The 16613-nt window shown below is 50.3% G+C and overlaps 1 pseudogene; it reads left to right on the forward strand.

Moving 5' to 3' along the window:
* The first annotated feature begins 3750 nt into the window (after window positions 1-3750).
* Window positions 3751-15889, forward strand: LOC146720314 (uncharacterized; annotated as a pseudogene).
* The last annotated feature ends 724 nt before the right edge of the window (window positions 15890-16613 follow it).

Raw genomic sequence — 16613 nt, forward strand, 5'->3', positions numbered from 1 at the left:
ATTGGGGGGGGAAATAAAAAGGGAAAAATTTAAAAGTAGGGGGGGATAAAATTTAAAATTTAGGAAAAAAAAAATTTTCTTAGAAATATTATCTGGGGGGGGAAAAAAAGAAAAATTTTTTAAAAATTTTTAGGAAAAGGGGGTTTTAAAAAAAAACAAATTCTTTAGAAAATATTTATTCTGGTGGGGGAGAGAAATAACAAAAAAAAAAAATATTGTAAACAATATGTTTTTTAAAAAAAACGGGATCGTGGGGGACCCAAAAGCCGGGAAATTTTCCCGGCCCCCCCGCCAAACCAAAATTAAAAAATTTTAAATACATTTTGTAACCGAAAATTTTTTACATGTTTTTTAAACCCGTTGGGGAGTTTTTGGGGATCTAACTTTTTTAATTTGCAGGTACATTTTCCTTTAAGGGGAACCCAAAGGTTTTCTGAAAAAACCGCTGCTCGACACCCCATTATTTGGCCCACCCTTTCCTTTTTTCGGGGTTTCCTTTTACTTTAAAAGAGAGAAGACTTTTTCATCGTCTTTTGTCTTTATGCCAACGATAGCGGCCGAACAAGCGCGGGAAGCCACCCGTATATGGAACTTTTTCCTTTCCCCCCCATTGAAAGCTGTGATAATTTTGATTTAGCCACGAGGCCTGACGCCTTTCCGACTTTATAAGCACGCCCCTGGCGGGGGGCATGGGGAAAAAATAGTGCGACGGGGATATATCCTTTTCGGTTTTGCCGCTTCCTTTACGATAAATCTTTTGGTTTAGTATAAACCCTTTGGGTCACAAAGGGTTGGTGCGGACATGACCCTTTGATGCGAGTCGGGCAAAGAGGTATTACTTGAAAACATCAGACATCTCACATTATCTTGATATGTTCCCCTCCTCCCCTTTTTAAACACGGTATTTTTTGAAAACATTTTTTAGGTGATTTTGTGCACAACTTTGGGTCAATGGGTTGTAGGGATCACGCGATCGTCAGGGATGAGGAGTCCCGCGGGGGGATTATTAGGTATTTTTCCCCTTAAAATAAAATTTCCCAAAATCCCCACATCCACCGTTTGGGGCTTTTTGGACCGATTGTTTTGGGGGAAAAACAACGATAATCACAAACGGCCCCCGTTTTTTTAAAAACCTTTTGGGGGGGGGTGAGGCTTGGCTCGAGATACTCGTATCCGTAATAATTTTCCCGGAAGAAACGGGGCTACGTGTCATAAGAACCCGACCATCTTTTTTCTTTTCGAAATCCAGTTTCATACGCGTACGGAAAACTTTCCGGGGTTTAAAAAAAGGTTTCACGTTGGTTAATTTACAGTGTCGAATGGAGGTATCCTCGGACATGACTTTTTTACGCCCGGGTCTGCAGAAAAAAAAAATTAATATTCGCGGCTTTCCATTTGAGTCGGGGGTTTTAAGGGCCCCAAGAATGTTTGGCTTTACGCGAAAAATAGGGGAAAATTTTCGTATCAAACCCACGAGGGGAAAAAACCCAGTGAGGGTAACGCCCCCTTTTTCCCAGAGCGCGCAGCATGAAAAGATTCTTAATCTCCCCTCAAAAAAACTTTGTGGCACCCCCCATTGTTTTTCTTAAAATATGTTGACACAGGCTCCAGTGAAAGGAATTTCCCCCAAAAAAGGGAAATTTATTGTCGTTGCGCGCTCGTTTTTAGGACCCACTCATGACGCGAAATTAAAAAAAAACGCGGTTTTTAATCCTCGCAAAACCCCCGCAACATGTGCAGCGGCACACAAAAATTAAAGTATCCTTTCACGTAGTGGGGCTACCCCAGCCGGCTTTTGAATAATTCCCGCTTCATCGGATGACATTTTTAAACATATTTTTTCCCGCGGGGACTTTATTCCCCCCATTCCTGTTGGGGGATAAATTCCAAAACCATCGAGTCATAGCGAATTTGTCAAACATAATGCGACGCAATTATTTCCCAGCATCACTTTGGACCCTCAACTGGAGGAGTTTTTCCGCATTTTCCCCCTCGATGTGGGAAAAAAATCCCCTAGGGAAAGGTATAAAAATCCTGTTGTTGTAGGGGTTTTTTTATCTCTTTCGCTTTTCCCCCCAAATGTTGTTTTGGGGAAAAGGGTTGATTTTTGAGTCTCAATCTTGACGATGCAAATCGAAAAAGATGGCTCTTCCCGATGTTGAGAATTCAGCATTGTTAAAGATGGGGGCCCCATCGCAAACCCCAAAGTTTTTGTAAAAACGAAAACTTTTTGGACGGGGGGGGTCTCTTCTTCGTAGTTGTTTTTTGTATTAGCAAATGATGTTGTGCTGGTCTGAGTGTTCTTCGGGGTCTTTATTCAAAAAGGGGCTCCGTCGCACGAGGGTCCCCCCGGGCCGTCTTTAGTCCCAATCTAATTGTTCTCTTTACCTCGAAAATCGGGGAAAATCGTCCCTTCTGGTCAGTAAGCAAAACCCAAATCATACAAACCCCCGGAGGGAAAAGATTTTTAGGGTCGGCTTTTTGATTTTTTTTTAACCCTGGTGGACCTGGGTTTAAAAAATTCGTGATGTGGGAACGGTTTATCTTTGTGTTTTGCACCCGCGGCCCAGGGACACTCTTGCGGATAATGTTCACGTTGAATATTAATGCCATGTTCGTTTTGTCCCAAATTTGCGGGTTGCGGGATACGTTTGAGAACCCCAGCACCCGACCCAAAGGTTTTTGGGGGCATGCTAAAGTTTATTCTGAGGCAAATTTGTTTCTCGCTTCTCTCGTATTTTTAATTTAGCGCGGAGCCCCGTTGGGTAATTTTAATCGTCGAAAACTTTATCGCTAAAAAACATTAGGGTTTGGGGAAAAGGGGCCCAATTTTAAAAAAATTTCATTATGGTTTCCCGGGCTCGTACGACCCCTCGGGAATGAATTTCCGCGTCGTCTGTGCCGTAGTAAAATTTATTATTCGAGGAATTCACATTCGATATAGTGTGATAAGTTTTCAAAATCCGTCAGACCGAGCTCGTAGTCCCGCGTCGCTCAAATCTATGGGCGGAAAGTAGGTCGCCGCGAGGACGTTACTCTTCCCAGTCAATGTTAGTGTTAGCGACATGTTGACAAAACTGAGTTAAATAACGCAATGTCAGTCTTTAAATTTGCGGCGAGAAATCTCGGAAAAACTGCAAGCACAACTGTCCGCCAAATACTCTGATCATACGTTGATAAGAGGTGTAAATTGTATTCCAATTTCGGCACATTTAAATATCGCACCATTCCTCGGGTGGTCGAAGATTGCCAAAACTGTTGAAATAAATTGCGCGATTTCTTCTTTTTGCATACGCCACCCAATGAGTGCCAGACCGTCTGTACTGTCTAGATTAACGATCCACTCTCAATTTTTTCGCGCGCCATTTATCGGTAAATTATTGCGCATAAATACACCTAAAGTATGGAATGTGCATACGTTTTGCAAGTTGTAGCAATTGCAAATTTGTAGTTACACCTTTCGGCATTTTTAACGTTTTTTTTTGACGCGTTTTTTTTTTCTTCGCTCCTCGTCCATATTTGTAAGGGGCGAGATACAGTCCGCGGCCTTCCATGGCGCGATTGTGGCGTAGTATCTCTTGCAACTGACGTTGCGCGGCTTTTCTGTCGTTTACCGCTTTTGCTACGCCAGCCGCTCCGCCAACCAGGGATCCGAGCGCGCCCAGCATTGGTAAAATCGGCAAAAATCCGCCTCGTTTCGCTGCCGAAAGTACCCTCCTCTTCGTCTTCTTCTTTTTCGTTTTCAAGCCCATGCCGAGCTTCGTCTTGGCCTTCATCGTTGTCCAGACAACTGTGGCCGCGGCTCTCTCACCGAGAGTCGAGTCTTTCGTGACGATACGAGTTTTCGCTTTCTCGGCGAGTACCTTATCCGCCGCGTGTCTCTCGGTGAGTTCGCTGCTCCGAGAGTACGCTATATTGTGTTCATGGCACGCCGCGTCCAATGGGTTGACACCTTGATCACCTCTAGCCAATCGCTTTTTCAAACGAGTTCCCGGGCCGCAAAATTGATAGCCGGGAATATGAAGCTCGACCGGAAGTGCGTTTATCGCACGATTTAATAGACCTGTGCCTATTTTCGTTGACATCCGTTTGCAATCTCTAGACATTACTGAGCAAAGCGCGAGTCCGCGCAGCTATAAATAGGTGGACGTTGGAGGTCAAATCGGGAGTGAGAAATGAAATTCGTGCAACAACCTCTGACGATACGAGTGATGAATTACGACGACAGAGTACGCTGCAGCGTGAACGAAGGTGTGCGCAAACACGGTACCGACAACTATACGCGCGAATCGTTTGCGGCCCCTCAAACTGCGGTAAAACCAACGTGTTGATAAGCCTGCTGGAAAGTCCGCACGGTGTGCGTTTCGAGAACGTGTACGTGTACTCTAAATCGCTGCAACAGCCGAAATATCGCTATTTGGAAGATTTATTGACGCCGATTGACGAAATCGGCTACTTTACATTCTCCAATAACAGTGACGTCATTCCACCGAGCAAGGCTTATCCAAATTCAATTTTGTCTTGATGTACGTGGCATGCGACAAAGCAAGATACGATAAGAAAGTACTTCTCAATGGGGCGCCACTCGAACATCGACTACTTCTATCTCTGTCAGACATACGCGAGAATACCGAAACATCTTATACGCGACAACGCGAACCTGCTAATCCTGTTTAAACAGGACGCCACCAATTTGAAGCACGTGTACAACGATCACGTGAATACCGACATGTCGTATGAGGATTTCAGTGAGTTATGTCGTACTTGTTGGCAGCAAAAGTATGGATTTCTAGTGATAGACAAGGACAGCTCGCTTTCGAACGGGCGATACAGAAAAGGATTTAACGAGTTTCGCGATACCGCAGAGCCATTAGTCGTCGCCAACAATCCTCCCGGTCGAGAGAAACTCTAGAGAGAGTGCTGCCGACATGGCTGATAATATTCGCGAGCGTGAAAGGTTGTCAAGGAGATTGCGAAGACGGCCGAATCGATCCGCAAGAAACACCGCGCTCTGAAGACCGGAAAAGATCGATGATGATATCGCCGTCAAAACTCACTTTAAACCTATTATCGAGCCGCTACAAAAGATTGTCGACAACGCGACGATTTCGGTGAAAAACGAGCCTAACATCGACGACGACGACGGTGTGAAGATCGAGACACGGTATGAGGGGGAAACACCGAAAAAGAGAAAACAAAACCATCAAGCGATATAAAGAGGAGGAGGAGGAGACATTGAAAAAAAGAAAATATGATATTTCGAAGCCATTGGACGCTTCATTGCCGACAACATCTACACCAAAAAAACGCACAACCTGTGATACCCAAAACACTCGTAAACGAAAATGTTTTCGAAATCAAGCGTAACCCGCCCGAAATATCTCTTCACACTGGTTAAGATCGTTGGAAGGGTCGACAAATGATGCGAAAGGATTGGGGGCCATTAGGACAAAAGTACATGGACGCTCTCCTCGGTGCTGATGAGAAGAAAGAAATTGATAATGTATACGGAGTCTATTTCGACGAGAATGAAATGCGCATCGGAAACAAGCGATTCGCGATTGACAAAGATGACAATATAATCATAGGCGACACGCGGTACATTGGAAACGCCCGGATTGTACGAGTTGATCTTCAAGAAAAGACCTGATTACCAGGAGGATGATTTGCAAAAATACAAACATATATTATTGGCGACAAATGCGCATAAACGCAACTTTGATGTGCAAGGCCGTGTGAAGAGTAGCAAGGGTGACAAGTACAAATATATAATTGCACCGTTGCCGGAGGATTTTTGAGGGAAAATTGGGGGAGATAGGAGAAATAGGAGGAGGAGAGGAAGAGATTGATGGAGAATGGGAAAGAATAGAGGAGAGGATGAAGGAAGTATTGAGAGCAACAGAGGAGAACTGGAGGAAAGGGAGAAGGAGAAAGAAGGATGGTGGGATGGGGAGTGCAGAGAGGAGAAAAGGAAGGTAAGGAGGGAGCTGAGGTGATGGTGGAGGGAAGGAGGAGAGGGGGAGGAATATAGGAAGAGAAGAGGGGATTACAAGAGATTGTGTGAGAGGAAGAAAAAGAAAGAAAACGAGAAATGGGAAAAGAATGCAGCAGAGGTGAAAAGAGAATCGGAGGTGTGGGAGATAGTAAACAGAAGAGAAGAAGATGGAAAGGAATAAATGAAGAAATTGAGATGAGAAAGTGGAGAGAATATTTTATGAAGTTGCTAGGAGGAACAGAGGATGAGAAAGGTAAGAAAGGAAAGAAGAGAGGAGGGGAACAGGACAGAGGAGGAGGAGGAGGAGGAGGAGGAGGAGGAAATAAGTAGAGAGGAAATGAGAGAGGCAATAAAGAAGCTGAAAGCAGGAAAAGCGACAGGGATAGATGAGATTCCGAATGAGGTATGGAAGTATGGAGGAGGGAACGTGGAGGATTGGATTTTTGTAATAGAATATGGAGAGGAAAAGGATGGCCGAAGAGATGGATAGAGGGAGTGATTACACCGATAAGGAAGAAAGGGGATGGAAAGGAGGTGGAAGACTATAGGGGAGTAACCATGATGCCATCAATGTATAAGGTATATACGATGATACTGACAGAAAGATTGAGGAAGGATGTGGAGGAAAAAGGGATAGTGCCAGAAAATCAGATGGGGTTTAGGAGAGGAATGGGAACAATAGACAACATATACGTGATGAATTATCTAATCAATAGACAACTGGAAAGAAAAGAGGGAAGGCTAACGGCAATGTTTGTAGATCTGAGAGCAGCATTTGACTCGGTAGACAGGGAGAAATTAATGGAGGCAATGGAAGAGAGAGGAGTAAGGAAAGGATTGAGAAGAAGGGTAGAGATGGTGATGAGAGAGACAACATGCAGGATAAAGATAGGGGAAGAAGTGGGAGAGAGTTTTTGGATTGAGAAAGGAGTAAGACAGGGGTGCCCATTGAGTCCAATACTATTCAACATCCTAATAGCGGACTTAGAGGAAAAAATGGGGAAGGTGAGAAGAGGAGGAGTAAGAATAAAAGAAAAAAGGATTTATACATTGGCATACGCGGATGATATGGTGTTGTTGATAGAGGAGGAAAATGAGCTGAGAAGTATGGTAGAAAGGTTAGAAGAATATCTAGACAACAAGAGATTGGAGTTAAACGCAAAGAAGACGAAGATAATGAGGTTTAGGAGAAAGGGAGGAAGATGGAAGAAAAGGGAGTAAAGATGGAAAGGAGAGAAAATGGAGGAAGTGAAGGAGTTTACGTATCTGGGATATAGACTTGTAACGGTTCACCTTTCCCGACGCCGCGGATCGGCTCGCCGGTTCCAGGATTCGGGAGGAAGGGGGGAAATTCAGACTCGCTTATTCCTTAATATAAAAAAAAACAGTGGGTTTATTCAAATAAAAAGAACAACTAAAAAAATGTTTAACAGCAGGTTACAGGTCATCCTACGGGTTTAGCGGATCGCTGGTATACGTAGTGAACGGTGATTGCACGGAGCGTCCGGTGGCGTGAAGCCTGAACAAAGAACTTAAGAGCTACCCGGTATATGTACAAAGCGTGAGGATCGAACGGAGCGTCCGGTGGCGTAAAGCCTGAACAAAGAACTTAAGAGCTACCCGGTATATGTACAAAGCGTGAGGATCGAACGGAGCGTCCGGTGTATTTACAAGCTCGGAGGCGTATATCCTATAACGGTGTCCAGATGGGACTTACAAGTTACCCGGTATACGATACTGGAGATACAACAGGTGGAGGCGCATAGCCTATAGCGGTGTCCTGATGGGACTTTACAATTTACCCGGTATACGATACTGGAGATACAACAGGTGGAGGCGCATAGCCTATAGCGGTGTCCTGACGGGACTTACAATTTACCCGGTATACGATGCTGGAGATACTAGGTACGGGGCGTAACGCCTTTATTCAAAACGGGGAGCTGTGAAGCCAACGTACGGCGGCATATAGCCTTATAATGATGTCCGGAAACCGGGAAACCCAGTATAACGACGAGAAGCCCGTCGCCCGGATGTTAGCAGGATGAACCGGAAACCGGGAAACCCAGTGTAACGACGAGAAACCCGTCGCCCGGCGGATAGCAGGATGGACCGGAAACTGGGAAACCCAGTGTAACGACGAGAAGCCCGTCGCCCGGCGTATTACAGGAGGAGACCGGAAACCGGGAAACCCGGTGTTACAACGAGAAACCCGTTGCCCGATACTAACGGTAGGAACCAGCGACCGAGAAACCCGGCACTTTCACAACGAGAAGCCCGTTGCCTGGTCTGGGAGATTTGGAACGGGACTGGTGCCGGCTCGTCCGCCGAGCCGGCTTATATACCCGTCCGTCGGTCCCCTACTCTGCGTCGAGTCCGTGGCGGGGGTACCGCGCCGGGATCGCGGTGGGGCGCCCCCGGGGTGGGGGCGGCCCGTGTGGAACGATTAGGGGCGCCTTTAGGCGCCAAAGCCTCACGTGGCGGGCGGCTGATCGGCCCGCGAGGCGTTAGTAACGGCTGCGCCGTTACATTACCCCCTCTCAAGACGGCGGATCATACGCGGCCGACCGAAACGGTCGAACTGGATGATCCACCGCCCGGAAGGGGGGTGGGTGTGCCGGAGGGGGTTTGTGCCCACGCTAGGCGGTCTTAGTTTTGTACCGGCCGAGTCGGGAGGTTGTTATGGAGGGCCGCGAGATGGCGGGGGGGGTGGCGGGGCGGTGTGCTGGAGGGGCTGCGGCTGCTAGTCCGGGGGCTAAGTCCCGCTAATGTCCTCGTCGCCTTCCTCCGGTGCCGTCTTGAGGTCCTGCACGTGGATGTGGCGGTGCCATCGTCCTCGGGCGTCCTTCAGGTCGACGATCACCGGGGATATAATCCGTCGAAACCGTCATCGGCCCGCTCTATTTCGGGGCTAACTTGGCGTTAAATGCGTCGGCCTTGTTGGATAGGGGGCGGTCCCGCTTCCATACGCGGTCGCCCAGCTGCGGTCGCCAGTCTCGTCGCCGCATGTTGTATGGTTTTTCTTGTCGGTGGAAGGTCCGTGCGAGGTGGATCCGGACCACTTCGTAGGCGTCCTCCAGCTGGGTCTGGCGGGTGCTGGGTCCTGGGGCCGGTGCGGTTCCCGGTCGGTCCTCCGGGTGCGGTCGGGCGAGCTCCCGGCCGTGTATTATGTAGGCCGGGGTGTATCCGGTGGCCTCGTGTCGGGCGGTGTTGATGGCGAATTGCAAGGCGGGAATTCGCTCGTCCCAATCCTTGTGCCGTCGGCCGACGTATTGGCTGATAATTGTTTTGATCGTGCGGTTGGCTCGTTCTACCGGGTTACATTGCGGCGTGTATACGGGGGATGTCCGATGCTGGATCCCATAGGCGGCTAGCAAGGACTCGACGCGTCGTGCGATGAATTGGGTCCCGTTATCGGACACGAGGGTGGTCGGACATCCGTGTCGGTATATTAGCCGGTCGGTAAGCGCTCGGGCCACCGCGACGGCGGTGGCTTTCCGGAGTGGGACCATCTCGACCCACTTGCTAAATCGGTCCTGGATGGTTAACAGCCAGGTATGGCCGCTATTCGATCGAGGCAGGGGGCCGATCAAATCTACGGCGGATTGTTCCCACGGTGTTCAAACGGGGGTGGCCATCATCCGCCCAGCCGGTCGTTGTTGGCAGGCCTTATGCCGCGCACAATTAGTGCATCCTCGGACGTACCGGGCAATCTCCCGAAACATGCCGGGCCAATAATAGAGTTGGGCCACCCGAGCAAGTGTTTTAGAGATGCCCAGGTGTCCGGCGGCCGGGTCGTCGTGCATTCGTCGCAGTAGCGCAGGCCGTTGATCCGTAGGTACGCACCGCTTCCACTGTTCCTCAGCTGGCGTCTCCCGGAAGTCCAGATCATGGAGGATGTGCCGATATAACTGTCGGTTCTGTACCTTGTAGTCCGGGTGCTCGGTCGGGTGTCTTTGTACCTCGGTTAATTTTCGGTGGTACCACCGGCATTTCGGCCGGGTCACGGCTAAGGCTTCCGGGAGGCGAGAGAGAGCGTCCGCCACTTGGTTGAGCGTACCTCGCCGGTACTGGATGTTGAAGTCGTGCTGTTGCAACTCGAACATCCAGCGGGCCAGTCGCCCGGTAGGGGCCTCGATTCGTTGCAAACCATTTTAGAGCTTGGTGGTCGGTCACGACGGTGAACTTGTAGCCCTCGAGGTAATCCCGCATTCGGCGTATGCCCCACACGACGGCCAAGCATTCCAGCTCATTGGCGCTATAATTTCGCTCTGCCGCGTTGAAAGTTCGGCTGGCGTACGAGATGACTCGTTCTCCCTCGCCGAGGTGCTGAGTCAGCACGGCCCCTAACCCGTGGGTGCTGGCGTCGGTCTGGAGTACAAATGGTTGGGTAAAATCCGGACAGGCGAGGACGGGTGCGGTGGTTAGCGCCTGTTTTAACTTCTGGAACGCGGTTTCTTCTTCCACGGCCCAGTTCCAGCGTGCCCCCTTCTTGGTGAGGCGAGTGAGGGGGGCGGCGATGGTGGAGAAGTCGGCGATAAATCGGCGGTACCACGACGCTACCCCCAGGAACTGTCGTACCCTGCGGAGGGTCGTGGGGACGGGCCAATCGGTAATGGCCCTCACCTTCTCCGGGTCTGTCCGGATTCCGTGACGATCGATCACGTGCCCGAGGTACCGGAGACGTGGTCGGCAGAAATGGCACTTCTCCGGGTTGAGGCGCAGTCGGGCGTCTCGCAGGCGACGAAAAACTTCGGCCAGATGGCCCAGGTGTTCCTCGAAGGTGCGTGATGCGATGACTATGTCATCCAGGTAAACGAGGACGTGGGGTTCCAAGGCAGGTCCCAGCACGGTATCGAGTAATCGCTGGAAGGTGGCTGGGGCTGAGTGCAGTCCGAACGGCATGACACGGAACTGCATCAGCCCTCTCCCTGGCACAGTAAAGGCGGTTGCGGGGCGGCTCTCCGGCGTCAGCGGTACCTGCCAATACCCGCTGCGTAAGTCCAACGTGGATAAATAGTGTGCGCCTCGCAGCTTATCCAACGTGGCGGTAATATGAGGCAGCGGGTAGGCATCTTTCTCGGAGGCCGCGTTTAGCCGGCGGAAATCGATGCAAAACCGGTAGGTCCCGTCCTTTTTCTTGGCCAATACTATCGGGGAGCTCCAGGCGCTGGTGGAGGACTCAATGACCCCTTCGGCCTCCATCCTTCGGACCTCCTGGTCTATGACGGTCTGCATGGCCGGATTGCGGGGACGGTACCGCTGTTTGATGGGCGGCCCCGGCTTGAGCCAAATTTGGTGTACGGCTTTGTCAGTCGGGCCGCGGACTGTTTCGAATTTTGGGAGCTCGCTACTCAGGAAGGCTTGTAGCTTTAGCGCTTCACTGGCGGTGCCCGGCCTGATGCTGGCCGTGGCGGCCCCCTCCTTGTTCGTGGCATGAGTGATGGACTTGGGCGGTGGGCGCAATTCTACCCCTAGTTTTGCCCAGAGGTCCACGCCTATCAACACGGCGTTGTCCAGTTGCGGGAGCACGGAGAAGCGGTGTCGGTGCGATTTTCCTTGCAACTTAACCGTTGTCTCGATAGTCTCGACGATAGGGACCTGGGTCCCGTCGGCCAGGCGTATCCCTGTTGCCCTGGAGTCTGGACTCGATGATGTGCGGCTAACTCGGCGGGCTGTGTTGGCATTAAGAAATGATATCTCCGAGCCGGAATCGAGGAGGCCCCAATACTGCTGCCCGGCGATCTGGATCAGGAGGTGCGGTCTTGGATTATAGTTTAAGCAGAGTCGGGCTGGACGACGGCCGCGACGTCTCCGGCCCGCGTCCCGTTTCCCGTCGGGGGGTGACAGTCGCGGGTAAGGACCCCGTCTTTGCCGCATTTGGAGCAGAATTTCTTCGGCGGTCTCTTACAATTTATGCGGGTATGCCCTCGTTGTTTACACCGCCAGCAACATTCCTCCCGACTATAGGTCGCGGAAGCTACGACCGGGGTGTGACTCGGCGGTGTGTCCTTTCGCCGTTCTTGCCTGCGTCGGTCGACCTCCTCGTATTCGGCGGCTCGGAAGCTGAGGTCTCCGACGCTGAGCACGTCGGTTCGACGGATGTGCAGTTGGTACTCTGGGTCCATGTTCTCATATAACTGTTCTAATTGATCCAGGGGTGAATATCCCCCAGCCCGTCTCATCATTGTCAGGACCTCGGTAGCGTACCTCTGGAAGGACTCCTTCGGGCGTTGTTGTCGTCCCTGGATCGTTCTTTTCATTTGCCGTTCGTACCCGCTCGGCAAGTATTGCCGACGGATGGCTTGTTGAAAGTCGGCCCAGCTGGCTATGGTATCGCGGATGTTGCGATACCATAGCAGGGCATCTCCCTGTAGAAGTTCTGGTAGTCCCAGTAGCATCTGGGCGTCGGTGTATCCGTACCCCAGGCACAGCTCTTCTGTGCGTTCGAGGAACGCCAAGGGGTCTTTGCCATCAAAATGGCACCCCCATTTCCGGATCTGATTCATGACCTTGGCTGGTTCGATGAGTGTCGGGGAGGTAGGTCCTTCGTCCTTGGTTGGGCCTTCAGTGGCCATCCCGATGCGAATAGTGGGCACAGCCATACGAGTTTGGAAAAACGCGGGGTTTTGCCCGACAAATCGGCGGAGGAGTCGGCGGATCTCGTCAAGAGTCCCCTGACTCTCAAGCCCGTGCCTCTCGGCCAAGGCAATGGCTTCGGATTTTGACAATCGGTTAATCCACGCGGGCATTTAAACAGGTCTAAGCGAGTCGGAATCTCCACTGGGCAGGTCCCTGTTCGGGCGCCATGTAACGGTTCACCTTTCCCGACGCCGCGGATCGGCTCGCCGGTTCCAGGATTCGGGAGGAAGGGGGAAATTCAGACTCGCTTATTCCTTAATATAAAAACAGTGGGTTTATTCAAATAAAAAGAACAACGAAAAGAATGTTTAACAGCAGGCTACAGGTCATCCTACGGGTTTAGCGGATCGCTGGTATACGTAGTGAACGGTGATCGCACGGAGCGTCCGGTGGCGTGAAGCCTGAACAAAGAACTTAAGAGCTACCCGGTATATGTACAAAGCGTGAGAATCGAACGGAGCGTCCGGTGGCGTAAAGCCTGAACAAAGAACTTAAGAGCTACCCGGTATATGTACAAAGCGTGAGGATCGAACGGAGCGTCCGGTGTATTTACAAGCTCGGAGGCGTATATCCTATAACGGTGTCCAGATGGGACTTACAAGTTACCCGGTATACGATACTGGAGATACAACAGGTGGAGGCGCATAGCCTATAGCGGTGTCCTGATGGGACTTTACAATTTACCCGGTATACGATACTGGAGATACAACAGGTGGAGGCGCATAGCCTATAGCGGTGTCCTGACGGGACTTACAATTTACCCGGTATACGATGCTGGAGATACTAGGTACGGGGCGTAACGCCTTTATTCAAAACGGGGAGCTGTGAAGCCAACGTACGGCGGCATATAGCCTTATAATGATGTCCGGAAACCGGGAAACCCAGTATAACGACGAGAAGCCCGTCGCCCGGATGTTAGCAGGATGAACCGGAAACCGGGAAACCCAGTGTAACGACGAGAAACCCGTCGCCCGGCGGATAGCAGGATGGACCGGAAACTGGGAAACCCAGTGTAACGACGAGAAGCCCGTCGCCCGGCGTATTACAGGAGGAGACCGGAAACCGGGAAACCCGGTGTTACAACGAGAAACCCGTTGCCCGATACTAACGGTAGGAACCAGCGACCGAGAAACCCGGCACTTTCACAACGAGAAGCCCGTTGCCTGGTCTGGGAGATTTGGAACGGGACTGGTGCCGGCTCGTCCGCCGAGCCGGCTTATATACCCGTCCGTCGGTCCCCTACTCTGCGTCGAGTCCGTGGCGGGGGTACCGCGCCGGGATCGCGGTGGGGCGCCCCCGGGGTGGGGGCGGCCCGTGTGGAACGATTAGGGGCGCCTTTAGGCGCCAAAGCCTCACGTGGCGGGCGGCTGATCGGCCCGCGAGGCGTTAGTAACGGCTGCGCCGTTACAGACTACAGAGGAATGGAGGACAAGAAGGACAGGTGAAAAATAGGATGAGAAGAGCGGCGGCTATTATGGGGCAAGTATGGGGAATAGGAAAGAGAAGGTTTGGAAAAGATTGGGGGAGAAGATTATGGCTTTTTGACAAATTGGTTTGGACAGTGATGAGCTACGGGGTGGAAATATGGGGGTGGAAGGAGAGAGAGGGAATGGAAAGGATGGAAGAAAGATACTTGAGATGGATATTAGGAGTAGAGAGGGAAACGCCAGGTTATATGGTGAGGGAGGAACTGAGAAGAGAGAAGCTGAGGATAAGAGCCGGAAAAAGGGCATGGAATTTCGAGAAGAGAATGGAGGAAGGAAGAGGAAGCGAGCTGGCGAGGAAATGCTGAAAAAATGAGAGAAAGGGCGAAAATAGGAAGAGTGGGATCGGAGTGGGAAAGGGAAAGGGAAGAATATTTTAGGAAAAGAGGTAGGAGGATAGAGGAGGTGGAGGAGAAAAGAGGAATGGAGGAGGGATGGTTTGGGGAGTTAATAAGGAGAGATCTGGAGGGGCAGAGGAGGGAGAGGGAGGAGAGAATAAAGGGATCTGAATTTAACAGATGGTACAAGGAGGTTAGAGGAGAAGGAGTACCAGAATACTTAAGAAAGGATTGGGGAGAGAGTAGATGGAGGAGGATAGCAAGATTTAGATTAGGAAGTGAGATTTTAGAAAGCAGGTATTGGGAGGAAGCAGAAAAGAGGAAATATAGGATATGTGGAGAGGAGGTAGAATCTTGGGAGCATGTATGGGAGAGGTGTGAAGTGAGGGGGGAGAGGAAAGAGAGTTGGCAGGAAGTAGTGAGGGAGATACTAGGAGAAAAGGGAGAGGGGGAAGGATGGATGAGTGAGATAGAGAGAGAAAGGGAGATAAGAAAAGGGAGAGGAGAGAGGAGTGTGGAGAGATTAGGAGGGAAGGAGGATGATTGGAGGAGAGAATGACGTGAGGGGGGCAAAGGGGAAGAATGTTTAAGAAAAGAAAGCAAGAGGAAATGGAAGTCCAAGAAGCGTGTGTGTGTGTACATGGGGTTGGGCAGAAGCCAAGGGGAGATGGGTTGGGCAACGGGCGACCCAAAGCGGAAGTCCAACCTCTTAGGACAGATAGGTTAAGTTAGCAATAAGATAGGTTAAGAGGTTAATAGCGAAGAGATCATGGTAGCGTGCGTTTTATATTTTTTGTTTTTTTGTTTTTTTTTGTTTGTATTACTACCTTTGTATATGCGGCTGCTGTATTGTTAAATTGTAAGGGAATTGAAACCCCAAGGGGACCAATAAAATTTACTACTTACTACTTACTACTTACTACTTACTACTATAATCGCACCGTTGACGCGGGTGCAATCGGACGACCCAAAATCTGGCATGGGAATGCCTCGCGCTATGACGCTAACCAACAATAAGATTGATTACGTGCACTGGGACGACCCCAACGAGCTAGTGGATCGCCTACGATTGCTCGATGCTTCGCACCAAGCTGGCGACAACGCGCATGACAACGAGATTTTGTCGATTATCGAGGAACTGCGGGAAGCGGGCATTATTATAAATTAAACAAGGTTCCCGACAATCTATTCAGTTCATCGTGTGACACTTTACAAAGCATTGAAAAAATGTCTATCAATAAATTTGGATTATTCGAGAGGAGAAATGATGCAACCCCTGGCACAAACGATCAATGGTATAGATTGATTAGAAAATGCGTGCGCAAAAACGCTCTGCATCGCGTCGCTACAGATTATGACGCGAGATCGCGCAAGATTCGCCGTGTAGCGCAACCTGAGGCGGATACCGATGTCGTCAACAAATTGTACCTGGAAGAGTGCTTTAAAACATTGATGATCCAACAAAAAGAGTCAGATGAGAAGCTGGCTGCGTTAGAAAAGGATGTACGAGCGTTGGAAACTGCGATAAAAAAGCTTCTGCGTGCGCCAAACACTACCTCAGACACAGGCATCTAATGGGCGGTTGGCTCAGAAACGTCTATCAAACAGTTGTGAAACGTCTAGAAGGGATTCTCGAGTGGTTGCAAACGAACAGCTACGAAGGATTATCAGCGTGCTACCAAACAACAATGAGTGGCATCAGTGACCGACCCGGAAGCAACAGTGAACGACCCGGAAGCAGCAGTGAACCTCCTGGAAACGGTGGTGAACGCGACCGCTACGATCGAGGTTACGATCATGTCAAACAGAGTTGCGAACGAGGCTACGAACAAGTCCTTAAAGGTTACATACAAGGCTATCAACAACTCAGTAAGGGTTGCGAACAGCTCAGGGACGGCTGCGAACGGGCCAAGGCGGGCTACGAACGGATCAGAAACGACTTGGGACGAGGCTGTGATCGAGTCAGGAACGATTTTCGAATGGGCCAAGGACGTGAGTGAACGAACGTGAAAGAACCCGAAACAACGTGGTACGAACGTGAAAGAACACCGAAACAACGTGAAAGAACCCGAAACAACGAGAATTTAACCCGAAAGAACCCGAAACAACGAACCCGAAACAACGAGGCACGAACCCGAAAGAACGAGAATTTAACCT

This window comes from Nylanderia fulva, unplaced genomic scaffold (assembly GCF_048542155.1).
Source record: "Nylanderia fulva isolate GAGA-0341 unplaced genomic scaffold, ASM4854215v1 Scaffold712, whole genome shotgun sequence".
Lineage (NCBI taxonomy): Eukaryota > Metazoa > Arthropoda > Insecta > Hymenoptera > Formicidae > Nylanderia > Nylanderia fulva.